This window comes from Onychomys torridus, chromosome X, assembly GCF_903995425.1.
Source record: "Onychomys torridus chromosome X, mOncTor1.1, whole genome shotgun sequence".
NCBI classification, from domain to species: domain Eukaryota; kingdom Metazoa; phylum Chordata; class Mammalia; order Rodentia; family Cricetidae; genus Onychomys; species Onychomys torridus.
Window position 1 is genome coordinate 29,726,725 of NC_050466.1, and position 19,496 is coordinate 29,746,220.

Sequence of the window (19,496 nt, forward strand, 5' to 3'; positions counted from 1 at the left end):
TTGTTGTTGTTTTGTTTTTTTCGAGACAGGGTTTCCCTGTGTAACTTTGCGCCTTTCCTGGAAGTCACTTGGTAGCCCAGGTTGGCCTCGAACTCACAGAGATCCGTCTGGCTCTGCCTCCCGAGTGCTGGGATTAAAGGCATGCGCCACCACCGCCTGGCCAATTTCTTTTTAAAAGCCTCCAATAAGCTCCTTTCATTTAAATTCAGTGGGCTTGTTCCCACATAAAGGAATTAGTATGTGTTTGGGGTGGAGAAGAGGGTATTGTTCAAAGCTTCTAACTGCATAAGAAATTGTCCACTGGAAAAAAAAAAACAAGATTTATTTTAATATGGAGCCTCCAATCACATACCTAAAATTCCTCAACTCCCCTTTCTATAAACTTGACCTATTACTCCTTTTTTAATTACCAAATCTCATTTAAGCTTAAAGAAAGATGAATGGGCTTCATATATTCTTCCTTTCCTTTAACCAGAGGAAGTAATGCTTTACTTTACTTTAATATATATTAAAGATATAATCTTGGGTGAAGATAAATTCTAACCACATGGTGACTGAGGCAATTCAGTCATTACCATCTTCATATACCATTTTTCTAAAAGTTGATAAAACATATTTTTAACAATATCTGTCCTATGTCTGATTCATTTTCTTTTCTGCTGTTTGCTTAGCCTTTGAGGAAGGGTCTCACTCTGTACTGCAAGCTAACTTTGAACTTGTGGTGATCCTTCTGCCTCTGCCTCTCTGTCTATCTCTGCCTCTACCTCTCCTTCTCCCTCTGCCTCTCCCTACCTCCCCCTCTGCCTCTGCCTCTCCCTCCCTCCCCATATCCCTCCCTCCCCCTCTGCCTCTGCCTCTCCCTCCCTCTCCCTCTGCCTCTGCCTCTCCCTCTGCCTGTCTCTGCCTCTGCCTCTCCCTCCCTCCCCCTCTCCCTCCCTCCCCCTCTGCCTCTGCCTCTCCCTCCCTCTCCCTCTGCCTCTGCCTCTCCCTCTGCCTGTCTCTGCTTCTGCCTCTGCCTCTGAAGTGCAGGGATTGCAGGTGTGTACCACCATGCCTGACTTTACTCATTTACCTAATAGCACTGTTGAATACTGCCAAATGTTGGGAAATTGTGTATGGCATGAGTGCAGTCATTTCCCTAGGACACAGGATCTCCAATAATGATCCCTCGAACAATGTCTCCTCAAAGGGTTTTAAAGAAATGTTTGATCAGAGAGCTCGGGCTAGTGTGAATTACTCAATGTCTGGATCCCTTTGCTGAATTTATAACCCAACATTAAGCAGCTCTTCTTCCATGGTACACAAAGTATGACTTTTCATGAAAACGAACAAATTGAAAAGATGGGAAGACTGATGAAAGAGAAGAGAGGAATGAAGGGGAGGGAGGAGGGAAAGGAGGAAGGAAGAAGGAACTACATATTGTTTTCTGTCAGCTGTGCAAAAGTATTCTCATTTTGAAAACACAACACTTCACATTCATAGCCAGGATATTTTAAAATACATACTTTTGAAAAACATGTATAAGACCACTGGGCAAAATATCACAACAAATTATCTTATTATCATTTTACATTATCCTTTAAATCATACAAAATTTGTTTCCTCAAAACTTCGAATTTTACTTTTATTCATATTGGTATATAAATTCTTCAAAACACCAGTGTGTTATAAAAGAATATACTGTTTCTGTAAATAACTAAATGTAGTCTTCTCAACTAGTAGCATAAATCCAATTTGCCCAGGATCCATTATCTGAGAATCGGTGTGGTATAAGGGAGAGAAAAACACAGATTTTTTTTCAGTCAGATGATTTAATCTATGAGTTCAGGCTCTGCCTGCCACTCAGGAGGTGTAAGACCTCAGGCCAGTACTTATCCTCTGAGTCTCGGTCTCAGTTTTCTTACCTATAAAATACAGATCACATCACCACTGTTACCAGGTAGGATTGTTATGAGCTTAAACTAAGAGTATGAATTAAATCACTGTAGAAATGTTTTACACATCCACTGTGACCCAACAACTATATTGTAATTGTAACTTTAATAGAACAAAACCATTAAAGAATTAAACGTATCCATTACTAGCACACAAATAAAATGTAGCCATTAAAGCCACCTGGTTGAATTTGACATTGTGCATGTGTTCACCTTGAATTGAAAGATAGCAAGGGGATGCCAGCATTTCTTTTAATATAAACATTGTATTAACACAAAGAAGTGTTCCCAGATACAGCAATTCCAGAAGCATAACAAAGTCCAGTATTTTTCACTGCCAGACATCTAAACCAGTATTATCAGCACACAAGAAACCTCTATGTATTGAACAAAGCAATGTTTTTTATGAGAATATATCTATTTAGTTTATAGTGACAAAATGAGACATTTCTGGATTTAACCAGAGAACAACCTCAGCAACTTGTCACATTAAAATGTACAGATACAGCTCCTCAAGAGTCATGGCTGCATTGGTATATGGAGAAAACATCTAGCAAGCACAACTTTCCAACACTTACAGAAACAAACCAACTGATAGCCAGGAAGGAAACCAAAGCCATAAATTCAAAGAAATGGGCTGCAGGGAGACTACACAAACCTGCTGTTGCTTTAATTGCAGACAATTCAATTTAGCAGCTGTTGGTCCAGAGACTAAGGTTCACTGTATGCTCTTCAATGCAACCTTGAAATACTGTCACTCACTCTCTTCTCCACATCATCTGCATGCTGCCCAATTAATAAGGAGCGAAATCAACTCTCAAACCACGCATCAAAACAAAATATGATCTTTTAGCTTTTCAGCACAGGAAAACATTCTTTTAAGAATGAAACAAGAATGCAGATCAAAGCCCTTGACAATAAATGATATCCAAAGTTATCAAAAACCATGTAGCTAGAGGAACTAAGCTCCTGTTGTTCAGTGGGAAAGTGAAACTTTCTCAAGGTTTCTTATTTGCAAGGGTCCTCTCGTCTAACAGCTATATAACAAGCCTTAACAGCACGCATGAGTGGCTGATCAGAACCCAAGAGTTTACATTATTATGCACCAATATTTTTCTGAAAGCGTAAGCAAATACTTAAGGAACATTTTAGACCCGATGATATGTTACAATACAGTGGCTTAGGGATGGCATTTTTAGCCTTGCTGTTTCTAGCATTTTTTTGTTTCTACCATGAGAATAAACAACAATAATACATGATATTCATCAGCCTGAGTTCAATACTGAAAGGAAAATAAATTGACGGAAAAGATGTGCTCTGGAATGCTTCCCATTAGAAGTTTCCTCACTCTTAACTATACGGAAATCCATACAACCAATTAAAAAAACACAGGAGCTTAAAAACTCAAGAGAAAAACAACATACTTCCAAAACACTGTCTCGTGTGCAAACACTGTAGGCATTAACACATCTACCAGTTGCAGACATAAGATTTGGGAAATTCAACCCAAGAATACAGCAGAGAAGCGTGCACAATTAAGGGGTCGCGACCAACAACTGAACAGAAAACCCAGATTCCACAAAGCAATCTACCACACGCATAGCTAAGGAGTTTTATGCAGCTATTTAGTTTAGCTTATTAGAATCCCATTTGTCTTGCAGTCTAGTAAAACAGGAAGTGAAAGAAGAGAAAGAAATTCACTTTGGAAATCAAAGGGAAATTTCAGAGAAAAAATAAAACATACTATACCTGTATATTGTACCAGGAACATTGTCACACTCTTCGTGGAACTGTTTCACGTTGTATCCTACCGTGAGTTATTCTCTCCTGACCCTCTTCTCTCCTCAAAAAGAAAAGCCAAAACACCCTAAGCCCCCACTACACACTATTCCTAACCCACCCCCCCATTGAGAGTTAAAAAAAAAAAACACAGCCAGAATTCCGCTCAGACCCGATGCTTCTGTTAAGCTCAGCTCCAGCCGAGCAACTGAGCTCTAGCAACGGAGCATGGGAAGGTGGATTCTGATGCCAGTAGCACTTCCATCCACTTCACTTACACAAAAGCAGGCAGTGGAAAATCCAGGAGCCTTGAAGACAAGGGCTGGAACTGCCTTTTATGAATTGCTATTACTGCATGTGTCACCATCCATCTCCAATGACGGACACTTATAGGCTGAATTGGGAGTGGAGGGGGTGGGGTGGGGGAGGTTGGAGAGCAGGTGGAGAAGCAATTAGCAGTATGTTCATTGGAGAATTCGTTCAGGATTTCATACATCAGTGCCTAAAGAAACAGCATGCAGTTGACAAATCAGAACTTTACGATTTGCATGCCTTAAAAGAAATCTTAGCTCGCAGCTCCAAACAAAATAACACTTACCCACACTTCCAGGGTATAGAAAGTCACCTCTCTACTTTCTCTTTCCTCTGGCTACCCTTGTTCCTGACAAACCAACATTCTGAATACATATTTGCTCATTTTCCCTAAAGAATTATATTTAGGAGGCTGAAAGCAAAGGAAGTATAAAGAAATTAAATTCTATTGAACGTGACATCTCTTAACAAAAACAGAAGAAGCTAATTATTTTAAGCCAACTTTTCATCCCTACTCCCATTCTCCAGGTGCAGTTTCCACACCTATAATCAATCGATCATACAACTTTTGTGCATCTATTTAACACTGAAAAAAAAGCCATGTCTCTCTAAAACTAATTTATTTAAAGTAAAGCTGATAAACCAAGAGCCGTGTTCAGGACTCGTTTGATAAGTGACCTTAAAAATTACTTTATCTGAAAGTGGTTTGGTTTTCTTCATCTGCTAAAGTGAAGCATACTTCTTTCAACTGATTTTTTAAATTACCTATGAATAGAAGGTAAGGAAATACATTCCTATAGGGAAAATATGACATACTGAAAGGAACTGCTAGGAGTGGGTTTCAGGGCACCTGGATTCCATTTCTACAACTTTATGAAACCAGCTGAGGTATAGAACTTCTCTAAGTCTCAGCTTCCACATGTATCAATTGGAGATGATGGTACACATCCTGACTGCTTCACAAGAGTATCATAGGAAGCTAATGAAATAATGGATATGGCTCTTCTGTAAATTGTAAAAGGACACACAACTGTATGATGTTATTATTATTGCACTATGAACCAGCCCCTGCTTAGATGACTTTTTCTCACATAAGGAAAATAAAAAGAAAGGACAAATATAATTTTTAAATCATTGTTTAATTCTTCAAATATTCAAATTGGAATCATTGTTTGTTCTTAGAAGTCTCCAGAAAAGGATTTTTTTTCAAAAGAAATATTTTAAAATATAACCCACAGTACATCAGAAGTTTGTCAAAGAAACTGGAGCCCTCTAATTCTCTTTCTAGAAAGTCTGTCCATTTTCCTTCATAGGATCTAAATGCTAACTCTTAGAAAATAAACATCCCCTTTCGCTCAATCTTTATATTTATCTGGCTCATCCTCTATGCCCAGTATGGGGGAAAAGATTTGACTTGATTAACTAACTCTAAATCTACAAGGTAAAAATCCAAAGCCATGCTTTCTAAGGCTCCGAGCTTCCTTGATACTATATATACAGTGACCAGCTGGTTTATACTGGGACACAATTTTAGCACATGAAGTCCTGGGGTGGCCACACCTGGGGTACTAAATGATCCAGGCAATGTTTGGGGACCTCCAGTTCAGCCAAATCCCACATGTCCTGATTTCCATCTGTATGGTAGTTACCCAAGTGTGTGTCTGTCCACATGGGACAAATGCGAAACAGCCAAAAAAAAAAAGGCAGAAATATCAGCTGTCAGCTCATGTTGGCCCCTCCAGTGCCATCTGTGTCTTCAAACAAGTGTTTAGTCCAATTCTTGCAATAAGAAAGAAAACTTTCTAATTGCTCTTTCCAATACCATTGCCACTGATGGAAATGCCAGTAAAATATTTATCTGAAATCTATTGTTAATCAATGGGGGAAGTAGATAACATGAATCACAAAGGCTGACCTGACTTTAACTAAGAGCAATTGAGCCATTTAAAGGGGAGGGAAGGAGAAGCTCAAAGGGTGAGAAGAGAGAGAATAAGTAAGTTTTCTCTCTAATCACACACTTGGTGGGTCATAGCAAATCTCTTCTGCTTCCCTTTTGAAGCATTGTGAATGATACTTTTGATAACCAAAGCTGTAACCTAGCCTTCCATCTGCTTATGTAGATAAACAAGAGTGCAGAAGTACTAGAGGTCCTAATGCCAGAGCTTGCTTCCCCTGGTATGCAGAAAGCCAAGCATGTGGAGGAGATCTCCAGCAGCCTTCCAACTACAACTGTCCACCACAGCCTCACCTCTGGCATGGCTGCAAAGAAAGGTATCGGCCCAACTTCAGGTTCCACAAATGGGAGAGAAGAAATAATGCCTGTATTTCAGAATCAGGGGGTTTCACCTTTGGGCACTGTACATAACTTCCACAAATTCCAGTTTGAAATTCAAATCCCTCAAGTTCCTCCCTCCCACGTGCCACACAAGGTGAAAGGGAAAGGACTGGGAAAGGATTTGTCAGCATTGTTCCTTCATTCAAACCAGAAAGACCCCATCTATAAGATGACTGACAGAGCGGCCCAAAGGCAATGAGCTGGGGCGATGGGGGTAGGGCAGCACCTTCAACCCACAGGAGCAAGAATGGAAATCAAACTATCAAAGCATCCTGATGAGGAGAAATAGCAAAAACTACTGTAAGGCTACATTATCCTGACTTCATGGTTTAAAACCTAAGCAGAAATGACAACCTAAACAGCTTCCCCTCAGCAGTCACCCCTAAGCCTGGCTGTTCTTTTCAAATGAATTAGGGTCATTAGTCATTTGGGATTCTAGGTATATTGGTCAAAAACAAAAGTCCCTGTGGAAGACTTCAAAGAACCAAGAATTTAAAGGAAACCATGGACCTCAACAGAGAAGAACAATGCTAATTTGGTAAACCTTAAAATGAAAATGTTAAGGGTGTTATCGAAGTAAAAAGTAATGAAATAATTTGAACCAGAACAAAGTTTCATGTTTTCTGAATCCATCACACTTCACCAAAACCCACAGAAAACAAGCAGTTCAAGTGTCCAGTAAAGAACACATGGTAAAGGCTGACTTACTTGCTTGAAAGCTCCCAAAGGGAGCAAACAAGCACAAACAAACAAACAAAAGATAATCAGAAAGGACTCTGCCATTTTGTTACTTTTTAACTGTTTGACCTTGTTCAAGTCACTTCTGTTTTCTGAGCCTTACTTTGATGGCTTGGAAATGGCTGTGCTGAGATTGCCAATATCCCAAACCTAGTAGTTATTGCCAATTATGAAATTTAGTCTAGCAAAAAAAAAAAAAAATTAAATGACATCACAATTTGGTCCTGATGGCTAAGAAGCATAGACATTCAATGATCACAACTCTCTTATGAGTTTATATCTCTAGCTTATTTTGAAAAATGTTTTACATGAGAGGTAGTAGCTGGTCTTGTTTGGACTCAAGAAAAAAACACCTAACAGTCTTTTTATAAAAAATAAGTCTGATCTAAAAAGTATTTAAGCAACACTTTGCTATCCTCTCAAGTCAAAGTTATAGGTGAACAGTCTGGTCCTCACAAAAATATGATGGGAAGAAAGTAACCTAAAATATGGTGATCATCTATTGTATGCTAGACAAGCATGGTATTTTACATAAGTCAGTCCCCACAATGCAGTGTTAAGTATTATATACATTTTTCTAAGCGAGAAAACTTGATATTAAATGACTGCTTAGTCACGTAACTGCTATGATAAGATTTTTATCTCAAGCAACCAGAATTCATTACTATACCAACATCTTAATGATTAGGGCATACTTCCTAAGTCAATCATACAATTGAAATTATTTAATGAATAAATCACTTGCTGAGCTCATCTAGTAAACGTAGACTTCCTTGTATTTCTTTGTCTTTTTCAATCTTTGTTCATTGTCTGTGTGTGCATGCGCACTGGAAAGAAACAGAGACAGAGACAGAGACAGAGAGAGGGGAAGTGGGAGGGAGGGACAGAAGGAGGAATAATGAACATAAATACCAGGAACAAGTGGGGACCAGAGGGAGTTGGTCTTCTCATTCCACTATGTGGGTTCCAGGAATTGAACTCATGTCATCAGGATTGGCAGAAAGTACCTTTACCCATTAAGCCATCTCTCTGGCCCCTTGTTTTGTTGCTGTTTTAAAATGTCATCTGATGATGTAGTGTAATTGTGGGGACTATTAGGTTCTCCAGGCAGACAGACTTGAGTTTCTTGTTCTGGCTTATGGACCTGACAGTGCTAAGTCTCGAGTTTCCTTGTTGGGCAAATACAGAAAGAAGTGTGTTGTCAGGTTTTTGTAAAGTGTCACTGATGTGATGGCAACTAGCACAATACTTGGCACAAAATTTCTGCTCAATAAAAGCAGATTAGAGGTCCCTTTGTATTTTAAGTGACACAGAGAAAAAGGAAATGTTATGAGAAAAAAATCTAGGTTTATGAAGCTCAGGTGCTCTTAGGCATAGCAGAGATAGAATTTGAAAGTGGTAGCCCACCCATGGCCTCCAAAATTAAGTTGCATCATATGATAAATGAGAGCAGAATGAATATATGAATTAGTGGTACTTAAGCAACAACAAGGAGACTTGCCATGTGCTACACTAAGCAACAATTGTGTCTAGCTTCCTAGAACTACTGCTTCTAAAGAGAAGGAAGAAAATAGAGGCACTGCTTGGACTACTTAGGGAACTTTAATATCCTTCTTCCCATAATACTTCAAGTCCTGACTACCTCCCATTTAACTGTGGCCTTCTCATACACTTTTTCCCTGCCTTCCTCCATGTATTTTGACTTTCAGTATTCCTTGCCCTGGTCTAGCTCCATCTCTGTTCAACAACATCAAGTGGTATTTATGGACCATGTGCCTGGCACTGCACTAGATAAAACAGAGGGACATCCCAAAATTAATCAAAGAGATACATGCTCCATTGAAAACTAGAGCTAAGACACACAATTAGAGTTTTGGCAACACAACAAATGCAGGTATAATTGAAGGTTTGATTGATTTCAGAGCACAAAAACATTTTTTTATGTAGCTAATGATATAAATACTGAAGAATTTAGAAAATCTGTACTGATGGCAAAACTTAGTTTGAAAGGACAGAGAGGTGGTAATGCAGCTAATAAAAAGAAACACAGGGACTGGCAAGATGGCTTAGTGGGTAATAGCACTTGCCACCAAACCTGAGTCTGATCTCGGGAATTTACATGGTGGAAGCAGAGAACAGTCTCCCACAAGTTGTCCTCTGACCTGGATTCATATGCAGTTGCATGTACACACACACACACACACACACACACACACACACACACACACACACATCTAAATTCAAAAGCCAAACATAATAACATGATTAATTGGAATCTGAGTGTTCATTGTAGTGTTTTTCAACTTTTCTGTTACATTTAAAACTTTTCATAATTAGGTTAAGAATAAAGAGTGTAGCTTATTAAACCTCAAATTTCCAAAAGGAAATAGTCATACATTATAAAAGCATGAGGCAATTAGGGCAAAATTGATGATTCTGAATGAATGGTATATAAGACTTATTACACAGCTTTTTTTTCATATTTAAAAGTGCTTAAAGGACTTGAAGAGATGGCTTGTGTCAGGGGTCATAGCTTTGGGAGCAGGGTAAAAATTGGAGGCTCAGGTTGGGGCTTTAGCTCAGTGGTAGAGTGCTTGCCTAGCAAGCACAAGGCCTTGGGTTCGATCCTCGGCTCAAAAAAAAAAAAAAAATTGGAGGCTCACCAGGGCTTTCTACCTGCAAGTCTAGCTGGAAAATGTGAATTTCAAGTTAAGGGAGAGACCCTGCCTCAAAGGAATAAGGCAGAGAATGATACAAGGGAACAACTGGCACCTTCCTCTGGCCTCCACACATGCAAATAAGTACACTTACCAGTACAAACAAATGTGTATAACATACACACAGATACACACACACACACACACATACACACACACACACTACAAAGTTAAAAGGCAGTTTGTTGAGCAATGACTCCTTTCATTTAGTATCTCAGTTGCTCAGTTATCATTTGAAAATTTTTATTCATGTATTTACTGGTTGGTTGACTGACTTGCTTTTTTATTCTTTTTGAGACGGTATTTCATTATGCATCCCAAGCTGACCAGAGAACTCATTATGTAACCCAGGCTGGACTTAAAGTCATAGCAATCCTTATGCTTCAATATATCCCAAATATCCATATGTCCCAAATGCTAAAATAACAGATATATGACACTTGGCTGTTTCAGTAGCCATTTTTAGCAGATGCCTATGGTGGTAGATGGAGGAAGGGTAGAAGAATAACAGTCATCAACCAATAGAAAGGCTGTGGATGCACTAGTATATTCAAGATACTATATTCAAGATACTGTAGGGGACTCAGAGGTTTTTTGTTTGTTTGTTTGTTTGTTTTTAAATTAGTCCCTGCACTCAGCAGGCTAACAATATAGTTGAAAGAATACCAAAGTTCTGTCTGAAGGGGTAACTGGCTAGAGCTGAGTTCTGTTGAGAGAAGTATAAATATTGGAAACATACTGGAGCCAAATTTCAGCAAATGCCAGGCTAAAGAATCTGGCCTTCCTCCTAAGGATAACAGGAAGCTATTTATGGTTTCTGAGTCAGGGAAAGAAAAATAACTAAAACTGATTAGCTAAATAGTACAATTTGTTTAGGCAAATGCACCTTCACCATGCACTCTGCTTATATCTATATACTTCTGGTCCTTGTATATCCCATGTCTGAACATGGCCTGTAGAGACTACCAGCACTGTGGACACGGGCTACTTTTCAAACAGCCTCCTTCTTACATACATCCAGCCTATGTCCCTCTCCCTCCTTGTGCCCTCAACTTGCCTCTGTGTTGTTGCTGACTCAGCAAGCAATAAATAAGCTTCACATAATGTTTTTGAAATGAAGCTGCTGGGCTCTGAAACTGATTTCCTTTGTGATAATCAAACCCAAATTGCTGCAAGGATCACTGATTTGAGGTAGAAAAATTGAATATTCAACCAAATGACATACAAAAGGGCATAGGAATAAATGTCCTATGTGTACAAGGCAACAATATTACTCTCTATATACTGAAAGAAAGCTTAATGGAGGTGGCACTGCTGGACAGTGGTGAGTGTATAGAATACAACTTCTTTAAAGCTGCCAAACTACAAATTGGACTTTCTCTGTCTCCTTCCTAACCTCTAATCCAGTCATGTTACTCCCCTACTTATAACCCAGTGCTGTCTCACCCTTGTGTGCCTATGAGACAATGACACACTTAGTAGCAACCGATTTCCTTCACTAACTTGCCACAGGACACTTTCCAAAATTTCTAGATTGTATCCCTCTGTCACATTCCTAGTAGATTACATACAGCATCATACCTTTACTGAAACTTCCCATGTTTATCCAAACTTCTTTTCATGTGTTGGCTGTCCTGCTAAAATGCTAGTTACTTCTTTATTTACTTAGAATATAGGCAACTCCAATTCATTCCTTATGACTCAGCAAAGTCAAAGCTTTGGTCTACAGTTGTCCATACTCAGTAGTAACTCCTTTCACTGTGTTTCTAGGAAGCCTCGTGTATATCTCTCTTTTTGAGTACCCTGTGTACACTGAAATATAATCACTGCTTTGGGTTCTATCTCCTCTGCTAGACTGAGCTCATTAAGATGGGGAGGGATTGCCAGGTGAAAGTGGTACACACCTTTAATCCCAGCACTCGGGAGGCAGAAGCAGGCAGAAGCAGACAGATCTCTGTGAGTTCGAGGCCAGCCTGGACTACAGAGGAATCCAGGACAGGCTCCAAAGCTACACAGAGAAACCCTGTCTAGAAAAACCAAAAAAAAAAAAAAAAAAAAGGTGGACAGGGATTACATATAACTATATAACTCCATATTATATTTCCAGCTTAGCATGAGGTCCAGACCTTTATAAGTCATCAAATGTTTGTCAAATTAATGAGTTTGAATATCAGAAGTTCTTTGATTGCAAATTCAGCATCTTTTCAAAATTAATATTTGGTTAGCAGAGAAACGAGTATTATTGTGGCATTTTCATACATAGATATTATTAAACTTTATTCTTTGCTCGTTAGCTGGCTTCTTCCTCCTCCCTTTCTTACCAGTCCCCTTCCTCATGTCCCCAAATAGTCCCCCCTCTGCTTTTATGACACATTTATTCCCCTGCCCTCGGAATCTCCTGAAAGGGAAAAATTCAAATATTAGGCGACCAATATAGTACTGGTAAAGTGTGTCTGAGGACCCAACTGAAGAGGAAATAGTGGAAGGACATATCATGAGGTCTTCTTGTGGGATTGTTTCTATCCCAGGAGATTCTCACTGGCAGTTGTTGTTGCTAAAAAGGGCATCTGGGGCACATGAGAGGGGGCCTTACTAGGGAGTTCCCCATGTTTGTTTTTCACAGTACACCACTGAAGCAATTTAGATAACATTCTCCATATAATGCTTTAGCTTCTCTGAATTACAGCCGAACTTTCATTTGTGCTCTGCCTGCAGATGTCTTTGGACCAGACCTGTTAATGGATAGTCACTGAATATTCCCCAATTTATATTCTCACCTATCACTATTATGCCAAGGAACCGTATTTTTTAGTAGAACCACTAAACAAAACACAAATGGAAGGGAAACAGAGATGAAAAAAATTCTTTGTTCCTCCTATATCACCAGGGCATTTCATTATGTCTCCATCTACAATGTTTGATATGCTGTTATCAGTAAAGTTTAAAAAAGGACAATTAAGGCCAGTAAAACATCATACTTCATAGGCAAGAAATAGAAGAAACAAAGCTAAAGACTGGAATATAAATTTTTAGGTATATGATCAGTAGCTACTTCTAAAAAGTAAACATTGGGGCTGTTTCTTAAAAATTAGGACAGGGTTAGGGATTTAGCTCAGTGGTAGAGCGCTTGCCTAGCAAGCACAGGCCCTGGATTCGATCCTCAGCTCAAAAAAAAAAAGTTAGGACAAAGCAATTAGCCTTTTCTTTAGACTAAACTGAGGTGGTTTGCTGAACTTAAAAAAAAGAAAAAGAAAAACAACTGAGTCTGTTTTGATCTTCAAAAACGTCAAACTGGTAAACACTTGACTGTTTTTGCACACATAAATCTAAGGGCCAAGCCTTGCTTGGAGAAGATTTAAGAGACATAAAATTTGTCTGAAGTGTCTGCCAAATCTGTGCAGGAGAGACAGGGACCCTGGAAAAGCTGACACAATGATAATTCTCACTGCACCAGCAAGCTTGTGCAGTGCTCGAGCCACCGAAACCCACCCTTCCTTAGGTAATACTGTTTAAAAACAGACAAGTACATTATTTGCTTATCAGCTATCTGGTAGATCACTTTTGCCTAGATGTCCCACAGAGGGAAGAGAAAGGGAAAGAAAAATAAACCCCTCTGGCACACAGCCCAATTTTGAGCTGGGGAAATTTTCATTTAGATGATGGGACTGCTCATTAAGTGTTCTTTCTTTTAGTAGTTCTTGAATGTTCCTTCTCTAATATCTGTGTGTCTCTCTGCATTTCTGCCTCTTTCTCTCTGTCTCTCTGTGTCTCTGTCTGTCTCTATTTCTGTCTCTCTCTCTTACACACACACATACACACACACACAACTCCAAACACATCAAAACGAATATTTATGAGTATCTGGTGCAGAGTTTAGCACAGTAATTCCACATAATGAGCCTGCAATAATTCACTGAATAATTCGAAACCCTAACTGTAAATTCAATGTTGAACTGGAGAATTACAGATTATTTTTTACTAGTTTGTAGGCATTTTAATTGTAAAACTAATGGGCTTAAAAGGGATATCATAGTCTATGCAAAGTAATATTGTTTTATTCCCAGATGATTTGTATTCATAACTTCTGTCCTCTAAAGATCATTCACTTTTGCACAATGGTTATTATTTGTAAGAAAAATGAAAGAGAAATCACACTACAAGATATTAAATGACTATATGACAACCAATATACTTTTGTAGAGAAAAATTTGATATCCAATATTCATGCAATTTTATGTCATTATGGCAATCCCCTACATATGTCTAAGATCACTTAACAGAAGAAGATAGTGCATGCATAAGCTATATTCTATAAATAGGATTAACTGTAAAATTCAACCAAGGTCTTCCTTAGGGCTAGATTGCTGAAAAATGCATTTACATGGCACTTAAAAATTATTACCAATGACACTGGCCCCCATGACATGCACTGCTTCTTTTTTGTTTTGTTTTGTTTTTGTTTTTGTTTTTGTTTTGTTTTTCGAGACAGGGTTTCTTTGTGTAGCTTTGCGCCTATCCTGGAACTCATTTGGTAGCCCATGTTGGCCTTGAACTCACAGAGATCTGCCTGGCTCTGCCTCCTGAGTGCTGGGATTAAAGGCATGCACCACCACCGCCTGGCATGCAGTGCTTCTTGTACACTCAATTCTACAACAATTTTCTCTAGCTTTCTGCTGGCATCCCCATTTTCAAAGACACAGACTTTCAAGAAACAAACAAAAAAAATTAGAACTACTCCCTTCCATAAAGTCTTAAGATAAGATTTCTATACATTAACCCAATACAAACCATTACATAGTAAAGCTATGCCTTTTTGGGAGTGCTCTTGCTATGCTATGATTACACATAACTTGCCCAAGGGACTATAAGAAGTCTGTGTAGAGGGACAAAATCAACAGGTATTTCAGGAAAGTGTAAAGCACTGAGCCACACTGCAGGGGGTTAATAGTTGTTCTTAACAAAGTTTCTTATTATGATAACTTTTCTTCTATCATTTATTTACATTAGTCTTCCCATTCTATAAAATAGTAGTAAATTTTCTTTTGAGACAGGGTCTCACTGTGTAGCTCCAGCTGGTCTGCGACTTACTATGTAGATCAGGCTGGCCTCTAACTCACAGAATTGTGCCTGCCTCTGTCATACTCAACTTAGTAATAATTTTTTAATGTATTTATATTTTTGCTCTGAGGATAAAATACCAGTAGTTTGTGTGTTATACAACAATTAGCTTATATAATCCACAACAACATTTGGTCAACTATAAACATTTCACATCTGCCTGACAGTGGCCTACAATCCCAAGAAATTTATTAGTTATAAGAAGAAAACTTGATGCGAGTATAGCTGATTTGCAAAGCGTTCATCAGTCTGCCTAGGAGCAGCCTTTGAACTATTTATATGGAGGCTGAACAGAATCAGATTTGTGATTTATAAAAAAAATCCTTTATATGTAAAACAGATGGGAAGAGAATTGGTGTAGAGACAGTAGAAATCCAGGCAAGAAATGATGCATTTCTGTTGGCTGGTAAGCACATCCCAAACGAAAGCAATGGCAATAGTAGCATTTTAAAATAAGTTTACAAAATTAAAAAATAAAGTATGCTGGGTGGTGGTGGCACACGCCTGTAATCCCAGCACTCGGGAGGCAGAGACAGGCAGATCTCTATGAGTTCGAGGCCAGCCTGTGCTACAGAGTGAGTTCCAGGAAAGGCACAAAACTACACAGAGAAACCCTGTCTTGAAAAACCAAAAATCAATATAAATAAATAAATAAATAAATAAATAAATAAATAAATAAATAAATAAATATAGTATGTTGAAATTATCTTTAAAAATAAAGAACAATGTATCCCTGGAAAATATAGGACAATAAACATATACAAATGATAAAAAGTAGAAGTCACATGTTATCATTTGTAGCAAACCCCTATTTGTGTATATTTAACAGTACAGTAGCCAGACAGGGTTGGTGCATGCCATTAATCCCAGCACTTGTGAGGCAGAGCCAGGTGGATCTCTGTGAGTTCGAGGCCAGCCTGGTCTACAGAGCAAAATCCAGAACAGGCACCAAAACTATACAGAGAAACCCTGTCTCAAAAAAAAAAAAGTACAGTAATTTTCCTATGTGTGCATACATAGACTTATATGGCATGTATAAGATATGTACATACATTTAAGTTGGAATCTGCTACACTATACTGGGTGTTTTATGGCCTGAATTTTCTCTGGATGTATCACAAACAAATTTCCACATCATGAAATATACTTTGGCAACATTTGATGATGTAGCTACTTAATGATCCACAATTGATTTCACCCAAACTTCTAGTACTGGGTATTTATGGTGCCATTTTTTTCCTCTTTTTTGTCATTATGATAAACAGTTCTAGGGAAGCTGGGAGCTGAATTATGGGAAACATGATTGCTTCCTCAAAACATAGCACTAAAAATTGATGTGACCAGTTAAAGACTATGTTCAGTTTTAGAATTTCTGACGCATATTGACAAATCATTTTCAAAGAAGGGCTGAATAAAATTATCACCCCACTACCAATGTGTCTGACCAAGAGAAGATGCATTTAAGACCAATGCCAAAAATGAAATGGACTTGGTGGGTAGAGAGGAAGATGTTTCCTAGGAAAGTAACAAGAAAGGAGAAATGTGAGCCCTGTCAAGAGAAGTAGAACAGGTCTAACAGGGTTAAACTATGAGAAAAAAAGATAATAAACAAAAATGTCTAAAAATGAAAATATAGTGAAGGTACGAGAATTTGAATTGTTAAATTCAGTAAAAGTATCACACACAGCAAATCGCTTTATCTGTCAATTTACACCTTTTTATTTTTTAATATTCGTAACTACCAAGATCCATAGTTGCATCCATGTGAATATGTTACTTTTTGTCATATGATAACCACTTGTTAGATGTCTACTGTCCCAAGTACTCTTTCTAAGTACGAAGATGAACAAGATGTGGTTCCTGCCCTCAAGGAGCTCACAATCTACTGAAGAAGAAACATCCACAGAATGGCATACTACAGTATGATCTCATCTGGAATAGAGGTAGTATGGGTTCTACAGAAGTAAGAATACTAACTTTGCCTTGTGTGTGCATTCATGCATATGCAGAGTGTTTATTGGACAGGCTTCCCAGAGACACTCATATTTAAATTGAATTTTGAAGGTGAGAGGGGTGCTTTTACATAACCCAAATCCACTCTCCCAAACAGTAACAATTCCCCTACACTGTTATGTTAATGCATGAAATAGCATGCTCTGGCAATGTTATACTCATCATAATATATAAAGAACAAGAAACGGGGTTGGGGATTTAGCTCAGTGGTAGAGTGCTTGCCTAGCAAGCGCAAGGCCCTGGGTTCGGTCCTCAGCTCCAGAAAAAGAAAAAGAAAAAAAAAAGAACAAACAAGTGGAAACACTAGGAGAATAGTATTTACATGTACCAATTTCTACTAATTCTAATCAATAAATATCTCTCAAGTTTGTTTCCTCCTCTCCACATCACTACTTAGGATCTCTCTGAAGAAAACACCCTACTTGGATATTGATCATGCCTAACACTGGTGCAACCTTTCCAATGTCATCTTACAAATGGGAAGATGACACATAAATCTAATTAATCTTATCAATAAAAACCAGGAGTCAGCCAGGAGGCAGTGGTGCACGCCTTTAATCCCAGCACTCCAAAGGCAAAGCCAGGTGGATCTCTGTGAGTTCGAGGTCAGCCTGGTCTACAGAGCGAGGTCCAGAACAGGCCAGGCACCAAAACTACACAGAGAAACCCTGTCTTGAAAAAAAAAAACAAAAACAGGAGTCAGAATTTGGGGTAAAAACCTAAAAGATCAGAGAACCCAGGGAGCAGTTGCCAGTTGCTTCCAACATCTACTGTTCCTTCATCTGGTTCTCTTTTCCTGAAATTATTGAAGTTTTTTTTTTCTATTACCTACAATTTCTTTTCTTTTCTTTTTCTTTTCCAGAGCTGAGGACTGAACCCAGGGCCTTGCGCTTGCTAGGCAAGTGCTCTACCACTGAGCTAAATCCCCAACCCCTACAATTTCTTTTCTTACATCCAATAATAAGAGGTTATAACTCGGCCATATTTAACATATTCATACTATTACTTACTTAGTATTTGTCTTTACATCAACTTAAGACTAGTGTATTTTCTATTTTTTATTAAATCCAGTTTTTTATCAGATACATTCAAATATGCAACTAATGAAATTTAAAATGTGTGTAAAAGCACAATGTAACTACCACTGGTCCATGCCCAACATTTTGAGTCCATGGGCCCAAGGGAACACTTTCATATTTCTTAGCATTACAGCTAATTCTCCAAAAATCACTCTCAAAACTCTGTAGCATACTTTGCTTGAACCTTCCTTTTCTCAAACAATCTCAGTACCCTGCTATGATGAACTGTCCATATTCCTTCATCTCCAATGGCTCCTCTCTACCTTTCTTTGCCTGTCAAATCATGACCCTTCAAGACTTATCTATCATGTCACCTTCTCACAAAAGCCCCAACCCTCTCTCTGGTAAGCCACTCTTTCCTCTATCCTACAACAATGCTTTGTACCTGTTTCTACTCTCCCACAATTCTTTACTGTAGGGTATCTCAGAATTGTGGTCACCTAGCTACCTAGACATAGTGAGGGTTTAGACCTCATATTTTGTTGCATTTTCTGTACACTATATGTGCTTAGGTAATGGAGGACATCTAGTAACCTGGCTCCCTTTTAAAAAGCTAAAATGAAATAAAATCCAAAGAACTGTCTAGATCCAAATGGCTTAGAGGTAAGACATAGTTTTTGTACAGAATCATCTAATTTAAAAAGATATATTAACTATGATTTTGGCAGACATAGTCAACTGTGGTTATAATAGCAGTTAAGCTAATTTGGTATTGGCAACTACTTTACAGCAGACACACACTGATACAGAAATGCAAAATGACTCATTTGGGTTTCTTCCAGGATGATCAATTGTACCTTATCTTTCCTTGCCACAATTGGAAAGTCAAGAACAAAAATGCACATCAGGATTAGGAAACCATGGGGAAAAGAACATGGGCTTTCAAGTCAGAAGTCTGTACAGGGAAACTCTACCTCAATTATCTCCAATCTATGTGACTTCAAGTATTTGCTTAAAATCTGCATTTTAGTTTCTTCTTCAAGAGAAATAATAGTACACATATTATAAAACCCTCAGATAATGTAACAAAGTGCTTATGATGAAGCTTGGGATATTATGTGGGCTCAATAAACAGGAGTCAATACTATCATCTAATCAGATGGTTACAATTCAGGTAATCTGCTGTATAAGGACAGCAAACTCATTTCTTAAGAAAATATGTTTATGGCACTTTGCTTTCTAATTGACAAGTACAGGTTGTGGCTAATAGCCACAAACAAAACATCTACAAGACAGAAGTTTCTCCTTACATTTAAATTAAACTCACACCTGGAACATACCACCACACTTCGTGTTCTCCAAGAATTGATCTCAAATCAGGTTCCCCTACAATGAAAAGGAAAATCACCCAGTCTTAATTTTTTGATCTTAATTTTATTCAATACACAATGAAATTCAAACTTTGTATATTCTTCCCAAACATTATTTCCCAATATATCCCTGGTGATAACTCCTATATAATCAGAATGTG

At 38.3% G+C, this 19,496-nt stretch overlaps 1 long non-coding RNA gene across 1 annotated transcript in view; it reads right to left on the bottom strand.

Moving 5' to 3' along the window:
- LOC118574065 overlaps positions 1-19,496 on the bottom strand; it is a 117,584-nt gene that overhangs the window by 96,862 nt on the left and 1,226 nt on the right. Inside the window, exon 2 of the long non-coding RNA XR_004943689.1 lies at positions 19,276-19,351. This is a non-coding gene — a long non-coding RNA (uncharacterized LOC118574065). The remainder of the gene's footprint in view (positions 1-19,275; positions 19,352-19,496) is intronic.